Source organism: Felis catus, chromosome A3, assembly GCF_018350175.1.
Source record: "Felis catus isolate Fca126 chromosome A3, F.catus_Fca126_mat1.0, whole genome shotgun sequence".
NCBI classification, from domain to species: domain Eukaryota; kingdom Metazoa; phylum Chordata; class Mammalia; order Carnivora; family Felidae; genus Felis; species Felis catus.
This window is the reverse complement of record NC_058370.1, coordinates 139,208,281-139,231,967: the sequence shown is the minus strand read 5'-3', so window position 1 is coordinate 139,231,967 and position 23,687 is coordinate 139,208,281. Positions and strand designations below refer to the sequence as shown.

At 47.1% G+C, this 23,687-nt stretch overlaps 1 protein-coding gene and 1 long non-coding RNA gene across 16 annotated transcripts in view; one reads left to right on the top strand and one right to left on the bottom strand.

Annotated features, from left to right (window-relative positions):
* Positions 1 to 23,687, bottom strand: part of MYT1L (myelin transcription factor 1 like) — a 427,126-nt gene that overhangs the window by 206,983 nt on the left and 196,456 nt on the right. The gene's annotated exons all lie outside the window — the stretch shown is intronic.
* On the top strand, positions 8,810 to 13,090 carry LOC109498480. Its single transcript, XR_002155336.2, has 2 exons — positions 8,810 to 8,939; positions 12,335 to 13,090. It is a non-coding gene; the product is annotated as an uncharacterized LOC109498480 (long non-coding RNA).

Genomic DNA, 23,687 nt, shown 5'->3' with positions numbered 1-23,687 from the left:
GCTTCAGATTCTGTGTCTCCCTCTCTCTCTGACCCTCCTTGTTCATGCTCTGTCTCTGTCTGTCTCAAAAATAAATAAACGTTAAAAAACAAAATTAAAAAAAAATGCTGCTTCTTTTGAACCTTGATCATTTGCAAGGCCTTTCAAACTCTGTCTTTTACACACACATACACACACACACGAAATCTAGAACTCTAATCAGAAGCTGTAACCAAAAGAAGACGGACGTTAGGTACAAAAGAGCAGCAAGAAAACTGAAATTCTTATGTTTTGCAGGAACGATTGTCTCTTTGTGAGACGTGTGTTCCTTCCTGCTTTCTTGCCTCATATCATTTTTCATACCAGCTCTCCCCTGGAAATCTACTGCCACTAAAATTCGCAGTTTAAATCTACTCATTTAATGAAGCCCACCTCAATTGCCACTTTCTCCAAAAGACTTTCTTTCAATTCCCAAAAATGCAATCGATAGTCCTCAACTACCAAAACTCTTCCAAAACTTCGCATGTGGCACCAACATTATACCTTGTCCGAGGGTTAGGTCCACACCCTTATTTATCTCATAAGCTGGGTATTTGTGGTCAGAATTGGCAAAGCGCAAAGGTGATAACGGGAACGCTCACGGTAGCGCTGACCGTCTGAGGTACAGACTCTGCGGAAGGTCCTGCTAGTCACCGGCTGTGTGGTCAGGGACACACTACCCGACCTCCTCAGACCTCAGGTTCTTCCTTGTTCAAATGGCATCGTACTTGAACATCCTTTACATTTACTGTGGATTTAAATTAAGTGTGTTTCTATTCTTGCCAAAACGCTGAACCAGAAAGACCCTGACTTCATGGCAAGACCGATTGCAAAGAGGTGCTACGACATTGAGACGTGAAGACACTTGGGTGGGGGTGTGGGGGGAAATTCGGAAGTGGGAGGTGGGGTGTGGGGTGTGGGGTGGTTGGTCTGAGGCAGGGGGAGACTTCACAACTGTCGGAGGATAAGGTAGAAAAGGGGCCGTTAGAGTCGAGCTCTTGCCCCCCGACTCCCACCACTGTCTTCACAAGAAATGGCAGACACCTGACTGGTGCCCACACCGTACTCGTCACTTACGGGAGCGTCATTCGGGAAAGAATTCGCATCAGTAGGAGGGAATATAAAGCATATAATCGACTTAACAAAAGATGTGCAATACCTCTGCAGGGCAAATTATAAAGCCAAAGAAGATCTAAATCAATGGAGAGATAAATCACACCATGATCAGGAAGGCTTAATATTGTGATGATGTCGATTCTGCCCCAAATTAATGGGTAATGCAATGTCAACCAAAACACCTAAAGGGTTTTGTGAGAGCCCAATAGTGATAGGGAATAGACGGGGGTCAAGAATACCTAAGACACTTGTTGAGAGTGGCCTGCAGCAGAGGAAAACTGCTCACCAGACACCAGGACTCACTCTGAAGCTGCCGTAATTAAGCCCATGTGGTATTAATCAGGGAAAGAAAATTAACCTCTGAAGTTGGCCACTGCATGTTTTGCGACGGAACTTGAGGACAGAGAAGGCGCCCCAAAGGGGGAGAGGAGACATTCTTCAATAAACAGAGCTGGGGAAATGATTATCTCATCATAAAAATGAAGTTGGAGTCTCACATCTTGTGTAAAGTAAACTCAAGACGGATTAAGGAGATAAATATTCAAAACAGAGCCTTAAGACTCTTCCCAGAAAATGTAGGTGACTAGATTCTCAGATCTCAGAGTAAGAAAAAAATTTACAACACCCAAAGCATTGACATAAAAAGACGGCTGAATTTGACAACATTAAATGAAGGACTTTTCTTATCAAAAGACAACTTGAAGCAAGTGGAAAGTCAAATTACAAACTGGAATGTATATTCTTGATTTGCATAGAGAACATATAAAGAACTAAAAAATGAGTAAGAAAAATGCACTCAATACAATAAAAGATTGGGCAGAAAATATCAACAAGCACTTCCTCAGAGGAAACATGGATATCATAAATACGTGAAGAGATTGTTCACAATTATTCATGAAAGAAATGCAGAATAAGTTTATGAAGAGCTCCTATTCTACCATTCAATTGCATTTTTTTTTTTACTCTGACATTGCCAAGTGTCGGAGAGAATTGGCAACTTCCTAGACGTTTAATTTCACATAGGGAGGGAAATACCAGAGAATGCCCAAATCTGAAGGGGCGTTAGAAATCACGTGGGCCATTGAATTGTTTGCTGTGGTCTCTGATGTCCCAATGGTGTGGAGATATTTTAGAAGTCACCGCAATCTAGGTCCCTCTTTGGTTCCAGGAAAGACTTCCCTGAAAGGGAATAGCCAACCTCTCCTGGAATTTTCACATGGACCAAAATTCTAAAGTGTGGGCATTTGCATCCTCAGTAAATATAAGCTTAATGTGTGATTCGCTTTGGAAATAAACATTCCTAAGCTATTTACCTTGTGGTAAATATCTGAAAGATAGTAGTATTTCCTATCTCCTATAAGACCACAAAATCAAACAAAGATCATCTCAAAATGCAAGTTGTTTTCATGTTTAAAATCACTTGGTCAATGGGGCGCCTGGGTGGCTCAGTCGGTTAAGCGTCCGACTTCGGCTCAGGTCATGATCTCATGGTCTGTGGGTTCGAGCCCCGTGTCGGGCTCTGTGCTGACAGCTCGGAGCCTGGAGCCTGCTTCGGATTCTGTGTCTCCCTCTCTCTCTGACCCTCTCCCACTCGTGCTCTGTCTCTCTCTGTCTCAAAAATAAATAAACATTAAAAAAAATTTTAAAATCACTTGGTCAAAAGAAACACACATTTTTGGGAAAAAGATGAATGCCAACTAATAAAATGCTTGACTGAACAGAATGAGCAACAGACAAGATTATACTCACGTTTGACAAATTATAAAAAAGTACAGAAATTGATGAGTGGAATACAGTGGACTTGGAAGTCAATGAGCCATTTCAATCTTTACCTTTCCTGGCACATTGCAACTCAAAAATAGGCAACTTTGTTTGGGGCTGCTTTGACCCTTTCCTACCTCTGCTACCCACCCCTCCCTGTCCTCCCCACAGAGCTTATGTGCTCTGTGAAAGGAAGGTCTCCTTCTGGGGTGGCAAGAGGGAGAGAACTGGAGAAGTCAGCAACACTGAATTGGACGAATTACTGCATTCATCCAGAAAATCTGGGGCACCTGGTGGCTTAGTCGGTTGAGGGTCCGACTTGAGTTCATGTCATGATCTCCAGGTTTGTGAATTCAAGCCCCACATCAGGCTCTGTGCTGACACCTCAGAGCCTGGAGCCTGCTTCAGATTCTGTGTCTCCCTCTCTCTCTGTCCTCCCCCACTTGCTCTGTATCTCTCTCAAAAATAAATTAAAAACACATTTGAAAAATTAAAAAAAAAAAAGTGGTTCAGCTGGAGGGTGTTTCTAACTCGGAGACGAGCTTTAGGTAGTCTTCAAATAATTTCCCTGGTCTGTAAATCTTACACCATAGAATGTCTATATGCTTGCTATACAAACCTAGAGCTCTAAGTATTTGCCTCCCAACCGAAATCCAGTTTGTAAATAAACAGCAAATAAATAGTCTTTAGTAAAAAATAAATAGTCTTTAGTAACTAGTCTTTAGTAAAAACAATGTGAGCTCTCTAGATACTGTGGATAAGATCTGTAGGATTCTGTGAACAGAGAAAGCACTAGAACGTGCTCCAAGGGGATTTGGGACCCCCTCCAGGGCTCATGTCCTGACACAAATCTAGGCTCAAGTTCCAGCCAATGTTGAAAATCAAGTACATGAATTGTGGGAAACAGCTCTGACTTCATGCTAGTCCTGGAAGCTGTTGTTTTCTTGACTTCTTTCCTGATGTTATTTTCATGTGGAAAGATGTTCCTAAAATATTACTAAGCTGACTGAATATATCACCTCTTAAAGATTATGATATACCTTTTATGACCCAATGCTAAAATTGGTTTTTATTTTGGAGACAAGTACCTGTGCCTTTTTTGCCTATTTTGGTGTGTGTGTGTGTGTGTGTGTGTGTGTGTGTGTGTGTGTGAAAGAGAGACAGATAGAGACAGAGAATGAGAGAGAGTAACAGTGACTTAACTATTACTAACTGTCCTTGGTAATTCGGAGGAAAAGATTTCCCTCCATAATTTAAAACCCACCTTAAACTTCCTTACTGCTGCTCTTTCTTTACTACCTTTCAAGAGGGGTAGAGAAAAGCTATTTTGAATAAGAGATATTTGACCTTAATAGTATATTCATCATGCATACCTGTTATTCTCAGAAGGGAAGTTCATATTCTCTTTTGAGGTAATTCATGTATCTTTTTACATTCCCATCAATCTGTCCATCCAATCACCCATTGACCCATCCATCCATCCATCCATCTATCCATCCACCCACCCGCCACCCACTCATCCATTCATTCATCCATCCATCCATCCATCCATCCATCCATCCATCCCTCCATCCATCCACCCATCCATCCATCCATCCATCCATCCACCCATCCATCCATCCACCCATCCACCTATCCATCTATCCATCCATCTACCTATCCATTTATCCATCCATCCACCTATCTATCCATCCATCCACCCACCCACCCACTCATCCATCCATCCATCCATCTATCCATCCACCCACCCGCCACCCACTCATCCATTCATTCATTCATCCATCCATCCATCCATCCACCCATCCATCCATCCATCCACCTATCCATCTATCCATCCATCCACCTATCCATTTATCCATCCATCCACCTACCTATCCATCCATCCATCCATCCATCCATCCACCCACCCACTCATCCTCCATCCATCCATCCATCCATCCACCCATCCACCCTCCCACTTGCCTCTCTGTCTAACATTTCCATGGTTTTCTCCCTACCCCATGTATAGATGCACTGTGCTGGTTAAGAGCATTAAGAATTGCCTATGTCCAATCTTGCTCCTCAGTTTGCTCACAGTCTTACTGGGAAGTAAGTACCTGAAATGATGAAAGGAGAGAAAAATTCCAAGAGAAATCCGCTAGATGGCAAAAGTTTTTCTTTTTCTTGCATTATTTTTTTGGGGGATGTAGATATTGACCAATTCACTTCACCCTAGAGAGGAGGATAAAGAACTGGGGGCTGGACACATCTTCATATCTGTTGTGTCGACCATGCCCTGCACTGAGCAACGTTCTAAAATACCTTGTCAAATGTGAAGTATGACGACAGCCCGATCGTAGTTATAACAAGTCATTAGCTTAAAAGTAGGAAATGAATGATATATTCATTTTAAGAAAGAGACAAAAGCAACATGAATAGAATGAGCCCTAGATACATTAGTTTCATCTAGTTGATTATTTATTTGGGTGTCCTTGGAAAAGTCATTTAACACCTATGAATATCCACGTGTGGTAAATGTCTATAACTGTACTTTATCTGCATTTCTAATTCCTAATTTGGAGATCAAATGAGACAAAAAATGGTGAAAACACTTTAGAAAGTATGAAGTGGTACTAATACAATGTAGGGATGATTAACACTAGTAGTGATGTTAATAATAGTGCTGGTGGGAGAAGAAGATAAAAATAAGAAAGAGTGGTGCTTTAGGAAGCAATGCATAGATAAATCCTGATCCTCTAGTGGCTTCCTGATTTATGCCATGGACATAAAAATGTTAATATGTAGTAAAACCTCACAAATCCTGACTAATTGGGGGAAAAGCCAATTTGAATTTCTGAAAGGTTTTAAAAGAAATGTAGCTCTATTACTTTAAAATGCATATAGTAATAGGAGCTACTGGTTAATAAAACTACTGTGCAGGCCCCCATTAATAAGTAGCTTAGGATAATGTTTAATCATCACAGATTCATGAATGCAGTCAAATATCTACCAAGTATCTGAGTGCTCTATTGCAGGCCAAGCACTAGGGATAAACACAGAAAGGAGGTGTTCATCCTGTCCTCAACAGGTTCACTGTCGAGGGCGTCATACCTGACAAGCTCGTGGGTCATCACCATATGCTATTACAAGTGTTGTCACGGTACTCGTGTGCTCAGGATACCTGGGCTCACTTTGGAAGGACATATTTCTTAGTTTGGAGAGCAAGGGAAGATTTCCCATAGAAAGTGGCATCTGTATTGACACCTAAGAGGTAAATTGGAACAAGTCATAAAAGGCGGGAGAGGAAGTTATTTGAACTTTGTCCTGATGAAAGTCAGAGCGTGAGAGATTTTCAAGTATGAATCCCAGATAATAGGATCTGCCCTTGGGCTGGAGCATGAAGAATTGACAGGGAGGTGTGATGTGAGTCTGCAGGACGGGGGGTCTAATCAGCAGGTGACCTCACTTTGGGCACAGGCAGCAAGGACGGAGATTTACAAAGATTAAAAGCACCAGTGATTCGTAGGATGGAAGGAGAGGGGATTTTTGGTTTTGTAGTTTGATTTGGAGATAAATTTGGGGCTTCCAGGGGGAGACTTTTAGCAGGAAGATGGATGTAAAGAATTGCAGATATAGATTTAACACCGGGTTTTGTGTCAGATCATCAGCTGCTGTGTTCCTTGGCACAAAACAGGTTTGTCTTCCCTTAGAAGATTAGCACCATTGTCAAACGACACAGTCTTTGAAAGCTGCGCGACGCTGGCCCCACCGTAGCACTTGGTGATTTCTCCCTTCGAGTGGCTTCCTCCGCCCGCCCCCTAAACACTGGTGTTCTCCGAGGTTCTGTTGCCTTTGTAACATCTCTTCTCATTTTCCCCAGGGAACAAACAGTACCCTTCTCAGGCCTTTCCTGGTGCCTGTGAAATTTGAACCCAAATGTCTAAAATGATCTATTGGAATGTCTCCCGGGTTCCTCAAGTTGCCCTTTCGCTCTTTCCAGTGACCGTCCTCTTCCTGTCTTTGATGCTGGAAACCATGAATCTGTGAAGCATTGTAGGCTCTTTCTTCTCCTTAGCTCTCTTGCTCTGAACCGGCCCACCATCTCTTCCCACCCCTCCGGCCTCAGGCCTGGCTCTATTTTCCCTCCACTGGGTGAGCAAAGGCCACCTGACTGCCACTTGCCTTCTGTGTCTCCTCTGCAAAGTCACCACGACCATAGTTGAGCTTCCCCTCTGTAGAACACCCCCCCCAAGGCCCCCACTGTAGATGGAAATCAGTCAATTGATCGGTCACTCTCCCCACACTTCTTGGTCCATCATCCAAGCTTCTCCACATATGACGGGACCCACTTCTATGGCCTCTGCCTGTCTTGGACAATACACGTCAGCGTTGCTGATCTGTGTGCAGCCCTGTGTACTCCAAGCTGCTAGCCATCTCTGTTCACTTGTGTGTGTTCTTCTTCCTCTCAGAACGTCCCTTCTTTCTCTCTTTGTTCAACTCATCCTTCAATGCTTAGTCTAAGCCACTTCACTGAATGGAGGCCTCCCTTTGACTCTCTCCCCATTCCCAGCAGGCTGAGGGCAGCCCCATTCTGTGCTCCCCCGGCTCTGTCCACAGGCCGTGCCAGACACACCTGTCATTGGAATTACCCATCTCTCCCCCAAGACGCTTGACACCCCAATATCATGGTAGCTTTTTATCCTCCAAGAGAGTCATGGACCGGATGAAAGAGGTCATCCAGTGAACATCATTAGATTTTGCTCTGTGGAAAGCCTTCAGTAGCAATGGAAATGGAATAAACCAGTTTTTAAATAAGTTTATTTGTTGTGTGGGTGACTGGAAAACGTTTCTGGGAACCACAATAGAACTCTCTCTTACCGTAATGACCTGGGTAAGTCAACAATCTTTGCCCTTAGCCAGTTAAAAAAAAGTCACTATTTTATTTTTAGCTTCATACACAAGTTATAGTCTTTCCTTAGAATTGTGTCTATTTAATCCTTATCAGAAGGAATGACAAATACACTAGTGAAGTTTTCTATGCAAGACTGATGAGCTGCCTGAATAGTCGTGGCCGCTGTGTGCTTGAGCTCACTGCAACGTGCATCACATGCATTCACAGCTACGTTGGATAATCACGGTACAGAGTGACCGGTAAAGCTTACATTATAGAAATGTCCACAGAATGATCAATAAAGCTCACATTATGGACATGTCCATAGAGTGACTGGTAAAGCTTACATTATAGTCCCATCCATAGGAAGAGATATCAACCTATGGATTTACATTTTGGCTACTGCTTGGATAAACACATGAGGGCAGATAGAGAGTGGTGGGAAATGAGAGACACATGGTAACAGTCCAGGTAGAAGGAACACATTAAATGAAGGTGGAGACACCAGGAGATTAAACAAGTGAGTTGGATTCCAGAGAAATAACAAAGATCTCTCTCTTTGTTTTTAACGTTTCTTTATTTTTGAGAAAGAGAGAGAGAGCACACACACAAGTGGGGGAGGGGCAGAGAGCGAGGGAGACACAGAATCCAAAGCAGACTCCAGGCTCCGAGCTGTCAGCACAGAGCCTGACACAGAGCTCGAACCCAAGAACCGTGAGATCACGTCCTGAGCCGAAGTCAGAAGCTTAACTGATGGAGCCACCTGGGCGCCCCAACAGAGATCTTTTTGTTGGGAAAGACACATTCAGTTAAGGGAGAGCCCTGAAAGTCATTCTGATGAGGTCTGATCTCACGCAGAGGCTGTGTGGGGCACCTGAGTGCTGGGATGATGTCATAATAAGAACTAACACTGCGAGTTTATCGTGTGACAGACACAGTCTTTCATCTTTACAACAACACCATTGAGGTAGCCATGGTTTCTACCCCATCCCTACAGGTGAGTGACCTCAGTCATTGTGAGCTTACAAAGAGTGGTAAGTGGCAGAACTGGGTTTCAAGCCCAGCCACATAGGCCCTGGACCCCACGCTCTTAAACGCTATCATGTGGAGGGAGTATTTGGGACAGGAGTCTTTCTCTGTGCACAGGAAGAAACAGAAGAAACAGAGACCAGGAGTAAGAGCCCATTTTTAAGATGATAAAATTGTTGACCACTTGGGACAGAGGAGATGTAAAGAAAGGAAAAAAAAATATTTTTCTAAGATAGAAGCTCTATCAGAGGATTATAGCCTTTTATGGGTCAGAGAATTTGATGACCCTGCAGGGTCTCCTGTGTGAGGACATGGCATTCGTGTGCAACACGCTCAGTGTGCACACGTGGTTCAGTGAGCTCACAATTACTTGGGGCCATGACACTTAGGTCGGGAATCTCTACTGGAGGCTGTAGGAGGACCAGGTTGTAGAGGAGTGTGCGGTCTGGCAGGGGAGTGAAGGCTGAAGTGTGGGGCCATGTGTGAGCCCGGGTACTGACTGCAAAGTTCAGCCATGAGAGCTACAGGCAGGAGAATGAAGGAACTGGGCTTTTCTGTGCGTACTCACCACATCACTCAGTCACGTACAATTCAAAGGTGGCTGGAAATACACTATAAATTCCATTGTTAAAAATAATGAAAGTCAAAAAAAAAATAATGAAAGCCAGAGAACTAAAAAATTACGGCAAAACAATACAACCAGCCATTTCAGAACCACAATCAACCAAAGCCATGGCATAAACTGAAAATTGTCCAACCAAGAGGAATCACTAAATTTCCATCAGATAGTGAATGTCCAGGGCGCTTTGACTTGAGGCTGTTCTTGCCACTCGTTCTCATGGCTCCGTGGGGTGGCAGCCATATGCTGGCAACTATGACACAGAGAGATTTGATGGGTTTTGGAACTCCATGAAAAACACCATTCTCAGCTCACAGTATTCTGTCTAGGAAGTCTCCACTTTTTTTTTTTAGTGTTTTATTTATTTTTGAGACAGAGAGACAGAGCATGAGCAGGGGAGGGGCAGAGAGAGAGAGGAAGACACAGAATCTGAAGCAGGCTCCAGGCTCTGAGCTGTCAGCACAGAGCCCGACGCGGGGCTCGAACTCACAAACTGCGAGATCATGACCTAAGCTGAAGTCGGACGCTCAACTGACTGAGCCACCCAGGCACCCCTAGGACGTCTCCACTCTTAGAGCACAGTAGGGAGAGAGGTCTACCTTCAGGGTTCTACCAAAACATAGCCAGTGCTGGCACCCCAGCTGCTTAAGGTGGTGACTTCAGATGGCGGCAGATGGAAGTCTTACTTGGGGTTGAAAAGGAAATCCTAGAAAAACCCCAAGAACTAGACAACACTAGTGAATTTGGAAAGTGCTGTCAGATCGTGCTAGTCTAAAAGGCTGCTTGCATGCACACGGCCACATGCATGTCTAGGAAAGGGGTAGGAGAGGAAAGGCACTGGTCACTCACCGTGGAGTACCCTGAGGCCCTATACCAGCAGAGAGTGAGGGGTAAGGATGTCTTATAAAGAAGCCTGAAGTGTGAAGGCATGTCTCCATGCATCGATTCCCCCTCACCAAGGGTGGAAGATGTTCACAAAATGCCCTTAGGAAAATCTGAGCCATCTGTGGCTGATTGCTATACTGACCCGGTGTAGCACCTAGGAAGCCAGGTATAAAAACAAGCAAAGGAACAAACAAACAAACAAATAAACCCCAAGGATTAGAAAAGATTACAAAAAACTCAGAGGCCATACCACACAGGGTATACAAAGTGTATAGAATTTAACAAAAGGAGTATTAAAAAGGTACACTAAAAACTACCAAATACTGTTTCAAGAAATATAAGATCTAAGTAAATGGAAAGATATCCCATATTCATGTATCAGATTTATCTACAGAGTCAGTGCAGACTCCATCAAAAGCCAGTAGTTTTTTTTTTCACTTGTTAGTGTGTGTGTGTGTGTGTGTGTGCGCGTGTGCGTGTTTTCCCTGATATCGTTAAATTGATCCTAAAATTCATGTGGAAATGCAAGGATACAGAATAAGCAAAGCCGTCTTGGGTGGAATGAACAGATATGGAAGAATCAAGCTCCCTGATTTCAAAACCTACAAAAGCGCTAAAGCAGTAACCAAGCCACTGTCGTACTGGTTTAAGGGTAGAGATGTCGATCAATGAAATACAAGTGAGAATCCAGATTCCAGTATTTATGGCTAATTGGCTTTTGCCAGTAGTGCCAGAACTCTTTGATGGGAGCAGGACAGTCTTTTCATCAAATGGTGCTGGACAGGACATCCACATGCAAAAGAGTGAAGCCGGACCCTCACCTCACACCATATACAAAAATGAACTCAACACGGATCATAGACCTAAATGTAAGATCTAAAACCATGAAACTTCTAGAGGGAATCTCTGTGGCCTTGGCTTTGGCAATGGTAGCTTAACTATAACACCAAAACACAAGCAAAAACCAAACGTGTCCCTTGAACCTTACCAAAATTAAACACTTTTCTGGGATGGAGGACACCATCAAGAAAATGAAAAAGCAACACACCAAATGGAAAAATATTTGCAAGTCATCCACTGGCAAGGACCTGTAGCCAGGATATGAAAATAATTATTTGATGCAAAAATAAAAAGATAAATAAAAAAATAAAAAGCAAAGGATTTGAATGGACATTTCTCCAAATAAGATAGACAAATGGACAATAATTGCATGAGAAGAGGCTGGAAATCATTGGTTGTCAGAGAAATACATCAAAACCGCCCTGCGATAGCACTTCACATCCCTTGGGATGGCTCTTGTAAAGGGGGAAAAGGGAAACCAGCAAATGATGGCAAGGATTGGAGAAATCAGAACTCTCACCCATTGCAGGCCACAATGAAAATATTGTAGCGACTTTGGTTAAGATATCGGCAGTTTTTAAAAATGCCAAACACAGGACTAACATATGACACCGCAATTTCACTTCTACCTAAGAGAAATGAAAACATATCCACACAAAAGCTTGTGTATATGTTTACAGAAGCATTTTTCATAACAGCTGAAATGTGGGAAAAACTTAAATTTCCATTAACTGATGAAGGCATAGATGAATTGTGGCATATGCACACAACAGAATCCTACTCATCCTTAAAAAAGAGTGAAGTTCTCATGCATGTCAGGCCATGGATGAACCGTGGCAACAATGCTAAATCAAAAAAGCTGCAACTCACAGAAACTCGTATTGTTTGATTCCGTGTATGGGGATCGTCCACGATTGGCAAGACCACAGAGACAGAAAGTGGGTTAGTGATTCCAAGAGTGGGGAGGAGGTTGGGTAATGACAGGTGATGGACATGGGGCCTGTTCCTGGAGTCCTGAATGGTTGTAACGTTAGATGTTGGTGAGAGTTGCCCAACTCTGGGGATACACTGACATCATCAGATTCCTGTTCTTACTGGGGGACTTTTATGCTCAATGATTCCCAGTAAAAGCATAAAATTATGGGTTTCCACTGTAGAAAGAGCAAGGGATAAAGCAGATTCTTTCCTCCTTCCAGGGGCATCTTCAGTTTTTGTCTCCAGAACTCACTAGTGGTCATTAAAATGCCAGGGAACAGTTCTTGACTCCTTTCCACTCCGCTACCTGCCCTTCAGACAAATCTCCACCTGCTCTACAGTGGCCTAACCAGACTGCTTCCTTGATGGCAGTGACATCACTACGAGTGGATTCAACATGGTGGCGCCATAGCACCAAGTGCCTCTTACATGTTTGGAAGTAAATGAACAGGTACGGTTCCATTGCTTCCTGCTGGCCATTGGTTTGTACATCGACCCATTTGTTCACCGGGCATTCGATGGCTTATAGACCTGTATTGAGCCCTGCTGGCTTCGTTTGAAAGATCTCTGGCAAAGACTCAGGAAATTGAAAGTCTAGTCCCAGACGCTTGGATATGTTTCTCAGCTTCTTCATACCTCAATTTCCTCAAATGTAAAATGGGGGTGATGATCAAAAGGGATGATAACACCCATTACTTGCATGTTGTGAGGATATAATACCACCAACGCCGTATCACACACACACACACATTCATGCATGTGTAGTGTAATAGAGCATCCCGCGGAATGCTCAGTAGCACCTGGGACTGTTTTACCAGAGAAAAAGACCCGAGGACTTGCCTCAGTTGGCTCTGCTCCCAGAGGAAGTGCCAGCACCAGGCTGAACCAAGCACCATCCAACCCAATGGGGAATTTCAACAAAGCAAGGGTTAAGTCACATTCGTTTGTTAATCTTTTAAAGAGTCATGTAAAAACCATTCTCATTGTTTCAAGTTTACATCAGCAAATGATGCTGTGGATAATTAGCTCTGTCTTCACATTTCTTGTTCTGGTCCTTACAGCAGGACCCCACCTCCGAAATTCTGACCGTGCTCTCCTGCCGTTAAAGGATGCTTGTTTCTTTTTAGGAACAGCTCAGAATTTATTTTGGAATTACTCACAGTGAAAGAACAACTCCCCCCCAAATGTGGCATATAACATGATAACATTTATAGTAATAGAATTATCATGTGAAAATGCTTTGTTGAAACTTAAAAATCAATGCTTGGGTTTGTGAGGGGCTATAGTTCCAGAAATAACTGCACCACAATTTGGTCATAATGCTTCACATAGCCCAAATTCACATGGGGCTCGGACTTTTCTCAACCTTTCAGGAAGGAAGGACGCCTCTCGAGGACTCCCCAGATGGTAAGGGAAGATCGTTCCATGGTTGGGAATCAAATAGGTGGCTTTCAGACATGCTGCACAGCATGAATTCCACAGCCCACCGCCCGATACGATCTTCTCTTTGCCGAGGACCCCAGCCCTGCCTGGGGCAGAAGGGCATCAGGGGACCTGGCACCTTGTAAGGCCACCACACTCCTCCTGATCAAGATGCAGCACGGATCAAGATCCGGTTCTGAGCTGTGTCAGAGACTGGGGTGTCTCCGACGGACCCCGGAAAGTCGTCATGAGGATCCAGTGTCCCTGGCGGCCCATGTGAGCTGACGGCTTGCTCCTGAGTGACCCCGTGGTGGCTGTTGAGGTTCGCATTTTCACACAGCACACTCTAAGCCAGCTGGAACACTTCTGCTTTGAAGAAACATCCACCTTACCCTACTGCCGACACTTCTCTCAAACCTTTAAGGCTGTGGTGCTCATGGGTGCAGATCCTCACTTAGCTTTGCCCTGAGTAGCAAACAGTTGATTGATGAGTGTTGCCAACCGGTTAGATTCGCTGATATGCAATATGCTTGGCAGGGGGGCTCCCTGGACGCGGGAGGGAATGGCGGCCGTCTTAGTGATCCGTCACCTCTGTCATCACCTTTTTCTGGGTGGGACAGACACAGGCAGCCTAGACGAGGGCCCTGTTGTGACAGACTGAAGTTGCTGGATTCGCTGCATCGAACTGGCTATAATTCTACTCATCACCCACAACTGCCAACCCGTTTCTCATAAGGTAGTCACTCTTTATGGAAAATTGGTTTAACCAGAAGGTGGAATTCTGCAGTTTTGCAGAATTCGGCAGTAAGAAAAAGGAGGTGGACATTTGGATACTTCAGACAAGATAGGATTGATGAGAAAAGGAAAAAGTCAGCATTGGTGCCAGGGGTGTGGGAAACTGGGGAGACAGCTGTCAATAAAGAAAGAAGCTAACGTATCAGCTACCTACTACATGACACGCAGGGCATTTTGTTAGAGACTCAGAGGGGTGATAACAGAAAGTTCAGTTTCTGCCCTCAAACTGGTAGACACTCATCACGGCTCCCGACCACCCCCACCTCCAGGTGTTCGCACATGTGGAACGCCTTTCTCTTGGTGTCGCCTGACCTAACGGCTTGCTTATAAGGAACAGAATATGGCGAAAGGGGCTGGGATGTCCCTTTCCGGGTGAGGCCACACTGTGAGTTCGGCCTCACTAGCGATGGCCCCGGCTGTCCTCACATGCTCGCAGCGGGGGCTGCTCGGCGAGGAGCGGAGGCTGGCCTTCAGCCAGCAGCTGGTGAGGAGTGGAGGCCTCCGTCCAACAGCGCGTGGGGACTGGACTCTGCCAGCGTCTCCTGAGTGAGCTGGGAGCTGGACCTGTTCCAGTGGACCTTGTGCTGACAGCTTCCTTGAGAGACCCTGAACCAGAGGATTCACCAGAGCGGTGCCTGGACTCCTGACCCACAGACACGATGAGATAGTCTATGGGTGTGTTTCTTAAGTCGCTAAATACTGGTGTAACTGGCTTCGCAGCAACACACAGTGAACACAAGATCTAACCGTGAAAGAAGGTAATTAGTGAAATGATAACCTACATCTTAAGGCAGCATAAGTACTAGACGAGCAGATACTGGCTGCCATCGGTCAGATATGCGTGTTTCTCGAGAAGCCCATCCGATGCGGCGTGAGCACGGTGGCCTTCACAGCCAGGCTTCTTGACCGAGCCGGCACCCTTGTCCCACCGCGGCCCAAACTGGGCAGTGCCTCTTTTCTCGGTGGCTTCATTTCTCTGTCCCACTTCCCCGGGGCCACAGTTTTGAGCTACGGCCACTCTCAGTGCTCCCATCCTTCCCGCTAGCTGCACCCGCCATTCTGTTGCCAGGTTCAGCCTCCGAGCGCTCTACTCTCTGTGTGGCACTGAATTTTCTGTCTTCCTTGTGTGTGTTCATGCTTTTCCAGGGACTTGAAATGCCCCACCCCCCGCCCCGTGCTTCTCTAGCTCTCGAACTTCTACTCATCCTTGAGACCTACCCCAAATATACTCTCTACGTGCCGCACCACGTCTGTGTTGATCCTGTCCTCAGACTCACGATGGTCCCCCTTTGGCTGTGGATTCACGTAACGAACACGGTGCACGCTACTCACAGACCGCTCGGTGCGGTCTACCTTTTATTATGGTTATTTATGTTCATATTTTTAGCCCTATACATTTCTCAAAGTCCCAAACAGAATAAATCTTATTCGTAATAGTACCCCGAGCGCCTCACTCTGTGCTCAGAGCATAACGAGCACTCAGTAACGTTAGCGGAATTGAATTTGATTCACAAAGTCCTACTGTTTAATGTCCCCACTGGAGCCCAACTAGCAAGGCATTGAAGGGGCTCGGCGTCCAGCCCAGGGATTTGAATTAGCCCGTCTACGCCTCCCTCTGACTCTCCCCCGTGAACAACCTGCCTCGTTCCCGCCAGCCTTCTCCTCCCACGCTTGGTTTCCTGACTCATGATTTCCCTCTCTTTTTCATTTCTTTTTTTTTTTCCCTGCCCCTGCCCAGGTGGGCTTGTCCCAGAGAGAAGAGAAGATGGGGGTTCTAAGCCCCCATCTAGTATTCTTCACATAGAAACTGCACATGTAATTGTTACGGTTTCTATCTGGCCCTCATCCGGGCTTCTAAGCAAAATGAAGGAAGAGGTCACCACGATCTCATTTCTTAGGGCCCTATGTTTGGAAGGCTTCTCTGTTTTAGTGACGAGATGTTGGAGAGGCACGGAAGTGCTGGGGGCAGGCATCGCGGGAGCCTGTCTCGGAAGGCACAGAGCTCCGGCGGTGACACACGCGCTCAGACATACGAAGAGCAGACCGTGAAAGATCTTTCCTATTGAGGCAACAGAGCGCTCAGTCAGGTGATTGGGATTTTAAGCCAATCTGCATAGCAAGGGATATAGATCCAGACTGGAAATTAAATTGTAGGGTTGTCTCATCCTAAGCATTATTCTCAATAATACACGTTTTATACTTGTACACAGTGGTTATTGAAGGAAATGGCTGAAAGGGGAAAGCGTGTGGTTGAGAAATAGGCCAAGCAGATCTGACCCCGGAAAGAAGCCCAAACCCTGGGTCACTCTTCTCCGTTTCACCTGCTTGTCTCGCTCTGCCCCTCGCTTTGGCGTTCACGTGGCATTTCATGATTCGTAAAACACAAGATGTGGCACACGCGCAGCCGTGGAGTAATCACGGTGGGCTTCTTGAGGCAGACCTGTCTCCCCGAGCCCAGCCCCTGCCTGGCACCGAGCCAGGCTCGCGGGGCGTGTGTCCTCAATTACTCTCTGCTGGTGGAATCTCAGACAAAGGGCTTGGGTAGTTTCTCTGATCTTTCGCTTACACGGAACCTTTCATTATTCGTCATAGGCCCGTGGTTTTCCCTCAGCCTCTTGATACTTTTATTCAGCAAACACCCATGAATATGTATGTCTGTTCCTGCCCCCGGCTCTGATGCTGGCTTGTTCTACGAGCTCCTGTTTCCCTCATGCAGGTCACGACGTTCTCCAAACAAAATCAGTGCATCATGCTTTAAAAGAAGGCAAACAGCGCTTTGTAGGACAAACTATCCTTGACTTCACCAGCTCCAACGCCCCCCTGGTTGGAGGAGTGCCTTTTGTCACCCCTGTGGCCCCCACCGTCCTGAGCACCTGGGGCTCTGTGAGCGATTCCCTGTAGCGCCTACAGCCGGGGTCCCCCAGCCTCCCTCGTGCTGAGGGCTGTCTGCTCTCTCTCTGCTCAGGTCTGCTGCATTACCGGGACAATCCTGTTTGCGGGTGTTAGACTGCTGGGCATACTGGATTTTTCTTTCCTTTCCTTCATTCTGAAGAGAGGCTTTACAACGTCAAGGAAAACTGAAAAGCTCTGACTTGCACCACTACCCCTCCCTTCTACTGTCTTTGGAAAATCTCACCACTGGCGAGGGTTAGGGGCCGTGTGTAATCAGGTCAAGTGGGCTTCCAAGGTTGGCATCTTTATGCTCAGGCTTCTGAAATCCATGCCGGGGGTTCGTCTGTCGTGTTGCAATCACTTTAGAACAAACTGGAGGTCTCCCTGCACGGCAAACATCTCCTACAACACACGCAGGGTTGGCTCTTCAACGTATTTCAAGAACTTGTAAAATAAGTGCTTGATCCTAAATGAAATATGATGGGTGCTGATTGGCCTTGGTTTTAACAATTGCAATGTGCCGTGTCCACAAATCAGACGTAGCTCCTGTTCATGAGGGTTCACTCCCTTCCACAGGTGATGGGTGGACGGGGCTGCGCGATGGCACTCATGGAGGACGCTCCCGGGTGGGAGGCAGCCTGCCTGAAAACGGGGCCCCTTTGGAGTCCACGGCCACGGCCGGCTGTCACCCACGCTCCACGGCCATCCGGGGAGGAGGCTTGGTCTGGAGCAGAGGTCAGAGGGAAGCCTTTGCGGGCTCAGTGACTCAAACCCTGCCAGACAAGCTGGGGAAACGCTTGTTTGAACAGATCATCAAGGCCTCCTGGGTCTCTGACCACCAGAAAGATCTCCACAGCTCCTGGAGCCTCGGCGTTCTTCCCCACGCCTCGCCTGGTCCCTAGTCACGCGTCTGGACCTTTCTAATGTTGCCTCAGATCATGCAAGTCCTATGGCTTATTCTTCGGGTGACCACGTTGTCTTCTTCTTGTTTTTTTTTTTTTAATGTTTATTTATTGATGAGAGATGAGAGAGACAGAGTGTGAGCAGGGGAGGGGCAGAGAGAGAGGGAGACACAGAATCGGAAGCAGGCTCCAGGCTCCGAGCTGTCAGCACAGAGCCCGACGCGGGTCTCGAACCCATAGACCATGAGATCACGACCTGAGCTGAAGTCAGATGCTTAACCAACGGAGCCACCCAGGTGCCCCAATGTTTATTTATTTTTGAGAGAGGGACAGAGACAGAGTGCAAGCAGGGGAGGGGCAGAGAGAGGGAGATGCAGAATCCGAAGCAGGCTCCAGGCTCCGAGCCATCAGCACAGAGCCCGACGCAGGGTTCGAACCCATGAACCCATGAACCGTGAGATCATGACCTGAGCTGAAGTCGGATGCCTAACCGACTGAGCCACCCAGGTGCCCCCATGTTGTCTTCTCCACTGGACCACAGGCTTCCTCAGGACAGGCCCAGTCAGGACCATGCACAGGCACGGTCAGAGAGATACCAATGCACGGCTCCTGCCCAGAGTTCGGGAGCTGGCAGAGGACTTCCACAACTGAATTTCATCTTCCTGGTGACCCAAGGGGGTGGGTGGAGCCCGTGCCGTGGGCGGTCCCATTCGGTACTCACGTGACATTCTTACGGTCACAGGGATGCAGGACGTGAATGCGGGCATCTGGCTTCACAACAGCACGGTCTCCCTAACACTGGCTACAGATAATGTTCTAAGAAGTAGACCTGCTCCTTAAGGAGGCCCACGAGCCTCCCCTTCTTGTGGCCCATCTTTCAAGAGCTAGGCATCATCACTTTCACAATAGCAGTGCCATATGTATTTTACACAATCTGAACATAAAAGCATGTGACTTGGAGATTAGACCATGTTCACAAATCTCAAGTCACACAACATTGGAGCTTGACATCGCGCGTCCCGCCATCAGGGCAGAGTTCAAACGAATGGTTATATTCCAGTGACCCGAGTCGTGCCGTGTTCTAGACTGGTAGGCGGTTGTAGTGTCTGGAGACATTCATAGGGTTGCAACCAGGGAGGAGGCGGAGTGCTCCCAGGATCCAGAGGGTAGGAGCCAGGGATTCTGCTAAACATCCCACAGAGCCCAGGGAAGCTCCTGCAATGAACAATTATCTGGCCCATCAACTTCCTCCGTTAACGTATGATGGCCTTTGTAAAGGCAAACAAAGCAAAAAGAACCAAACAAAGCTGTGCTTTGACAGTCCAGTTTGGTGCAGTTGAGATGTGCAATCACGTCGGAAGCACAAGGCAGCAAGGAAGGTGGGGTTTCTCCACGTTTTCTGTCTGTGTCTCCACATTCTGCTGAAATTAATTGGCACCAGACCTTGTGAAGTGACCCGGCAGGGTGTGCGGTGACCAAGAGCTGGACAGCCTGCTGCAGACTTCCACCCCGCACCTCCCGAGAGGCATCAGGCAGCCCCTGAAGCAGGTTCTGGATCTGTGGGAAGCCCACGCAGCCCACCGGGGACCACAGGATGTAGCACCAGCAGCACGAGGCAGCCCATTACAAGCATTAGCGATCGGAGACAAAGACAGACAGATGCACCACAGGATTGCCCCCTCGCTTTCCTGAAGGCCTAACACCTGCTTCCTTTGTGCCCTTCCCCCGCCCCCCAACAACATGATTCTTAGGCCGAAATGGTCATTGCTACGCGGCTGGCGCACCTGTAGGCTTCATTTTCTCGGATTCTCATGACCTTCCTGACCTGTTTGTCAGGGAGTCATCTGTGTGCTAAAATACAACCCAACATTCAGCTTTCGGTCCTGCCACAGGACTGTAGGCTCCGTGTTTGGACCCATCTGCTTTTTCTTGTGTGTGTGTGTGTGTGTGTGTGTGTGTGTTTTAAGTAGGGGGGTGATGAGAAATTAGGAAACCATCAGCTAATACAAAAAAGCCTCAGAAAGGTTTGTGGTAAACAGGTCTCCAAACAATATCCTTAAAGAATTAGTCCAAAGAAAAACAGGCTTCTGACATGCAGAGTCCCCACCTCTCTTCACGGACTCTTCTCTGTAGAATATTCTTATAGCACATATTTGCTTCTAGGCTTAACAGCTAATTGTTATTTAGTGTGGACTGTGGATATTTACTCACCAAAATCCATTCTGCTTCATTCTGAGCACTGATTAAAGTCTGCTAACAAAGAGTGAAAATACTACAGCCGTTACCTGCAGCTAACCCACGATCACCAGATAGCCTGCCAATGTCAAATGACGTGACCCTGCAGGTGAACTACACGGGGCCGTGCAGCCGAGGGTGGGGGTTTTATTACCTACACAGCTCTCAGTAAGACTGGCAATCTTAGTTTATGTATTTAGGGGCGCGTGGGGGGCTCAGTTGGTTGGGCGTCTGATTTCGGTTCAGGTCATGATCTCACTGTCCGTGGGTTCGAGCCAGGCATCGGCTCTGTGCTGACAGCTCTGAGCCTGGAGCCTGCCTCTGCTTCTGTGCCTCCCTCTCTCTCTGCCCCTCCCCTGCTTGCGCTCTGTCTCTCTCTGTCTCAAAAATAAATAAAAACATTGAAAAAAATTTTTTTTAAAGAAGCAGGTTTATAGGGGCACCTGGGTGACTTAGGTTAAGCTCATAGCTGACTAGGTTAAGTAAGTAGGCTCAGCTCATGAGTTCACGGTTCATGGGTTTGAGCCCCACATCAGGCTCTGCACTGACAGCTCGGAGCCCGGAGCCTGCTTCGGATTCTGTGTCTCCCCCTCTCTCTGCCCCTCCCCTGCTCATGCTCTGTCTCTCTCTGTCTCAAAAATAATTAAAAAATGAAAAAAAATTCAAATTGTACCTGTTTATTTACTTCCAGGAACTCTGAGTGGGCACATTTGTCTATTAGCATAGATAGGACATATTGGCACCCAGCCGTATCTACCGAGTGGGTCTGGGATCCAATCCCCATCCCGCTCCTACCCTGCAGCAGGGCTCAGCATCACCCAGGATGCTGGTGATGACCAGGAGACCTGGATTTTCTGTGTTTTGTCTCAGGGAAGGGGATGGGCAGCAGGAGGCAGGGGACAAACCTCTTCCTGTTCTTGAATCAAAACGGTTCAGAAGATGGCAGTGTTTGCTGCGGTGACCAGTCTGGGAGAAGTCACCCCAAACAAGGACTGTCCCCGGAGGCCTGCCTGGGCCCAGAACGGTGCACAGTGGACACAGTCTACGGACAGCAGGCAGCCCAGGGGTCTCTGGCTGTTGTGATCCATGACATCAAGGACCAGAGGGGTCTCTCATCCCCCGTCACCCTGCACCCATGCACACATCAATAAGATGTGAGAGCCCCTGAGAACTTGGACAAAAATCTTGAGAAGAAGGAGAGGCCCCGGCGAGATGGGAGCTTGAAAGAAAAGATCGGTTTGAGACAAAAGGTTGTAACACTTGCACATGCACGAAAGAGACAGTGGAGTTCACAGTTCTGATTCAGCTGTCTCGTGCCAGATGTGCGTCTGGTCAGCCCTCCTTCCCCGGTGCCACGTCTGTCCCTGACTCTTGCGGTTGCTTCTCCTCAACCAGTCGTGCCCCTCGGTCCCCGTCTCAGGCCTGGCTCAAACTCATACCCGGGAATCTGCACAGTGGATCTCAGACTACACGAAATGTCGACCTAATTTAATAATATATCTGCCACACTGTTGGTGATGAAGAAGAGAACGATGAATACAGCAGCACATAGACTGGCACGAAACGACCCTCGGAAGCCAGCCCGCCGGGGGTACGCAGGCCGCACGGCCCAGGCGCACTCCCGGTCAGGTGGGGGTGAGGAGTTCACTCCTTCAAACTGCTCGCCTGGCCCTTTAACAGAGTTGGATATAGAACCATTATAATCTTAAAACAATTCCTGATGAAATTTGCTTGCTATTTTATGCATGTTGCACATGTGTCTAGATGGGCCGTGAAAGAGAGTGAGTTCCGTGTCAAAGGTCTACAAAAACACGCAGACGTAGTAGATATTCTCTGTCACCCATCGGCGGGTGAGTGACCGGCAGGACCGGGCGCGACAGCTTCCACGCCAGGGACCCAGCCCTCCTCTGCCATGTGCTGTCCATGTGACCGCGTGTCCGTGGCTCAGCCCATCTGAGCCCAAGTTTAAGAGAGGTAACACGGAATTTGAATCATAAAATGACTGTGAGTTCTCCTAGGCGTTGAATCCCTCCCTGCCTCCCTCCCTCTCTCCCTCCCTCCCTCCCTCCCTCCATCCACAGGGTTGTTGAGGATTAAGAGATAATGCATGTAAAGTGCTTCACGTAAAGGGCTTGGAATTGCGTTGTTGTAAATCGTAGAGTGGCGGCTAGTGCTGCATTACTCTGGGCGAGAGGGATCACCAGCCATAACCTTTCTCGAGAGGCGGGATCTGTGATTAGGTTTCTTCCTTCCGATTGCCAGACAAATCAAGCTCACATTCTTCATCCTGTGGCTGTGCCCTTTCTGAAATCACGCATCTAAGAAAGCTTCCTTATCCCCACTGTATTTTATCTGAGTCCCTACCAGCCCGCACTCACCCCACCACCGTGAGGACTTGTTTGGCACGACATTTATGCGCACCAGAGCCCCAGGACCTCCCCTTTAAGGAACCTCGCCTGTCGTGCAAGATGCTGGCCAGTCGGCTGTCGGTAAAGGCTTGAATAACACCTCAAAGCTGTTATGAGGATTGTCATTTACTCCTTAGTTTGAGAGCCACTGATGAAACACATCAGTCTATTTTTTAAGTTAAATTTTTGTAGGGAAGCTGTTGACACGGTTCAAAAGCAGACGTGGTAGGGATTTACCCTGCCCGGCTCTCTGCCCTCCTGCGCACGCGCCCGCCCTTCCTGGTTGCTCACGGAACCTCCCAGAGACTGTCCGCAAAGCCGAACAAGAAAGATCCCCGCTCTCTCCTGTTCTTCGCAGAGCTGGTCGTCTGCGGCTCACGGTTCTGCGTTTGCACTTGACAATGTATGTTGAAATGTGTGTGTATATATGTACAGATACAGTTGTGTATGTGTATATACACGTAAAGACATCTGTATTTCTTTATATTTATATAAACACACTTTAGAGATTTAGTTGTTTAACCCCAAAGCCCTGAGGCCTGGGTCAGCTAAGCCACTTGTCCGGGTCACAGTGGGGCTCCCTGTGTCTCGCCTCTCAGGAGCTCTGACCCCGCACCGCGTCTAACTGCGGTCCCCACCTAGTCAGAGCATCCAAGGTCGTTTTCCAGGTGCTTGCAGTCAGCGTGAAAGTCTTGTGCATGATAAATATAAGCAGTTTAAAAATAAATTATATTAACATCACATAATGCCAGAGAATAAAAAATACCTTAAAACCCCTGTGAAAATGAGTGCGTGTGCACGGGAATGTGACACCCAGCGCCCGTGTGTCTGTGCTAATTGAGAATTCCTTCCCAGCCGAGCCTGCTGTTGCCATGGACACCGTCCCCAAGAGGAGGCTTAGAAAATTTCTCTACACGCTC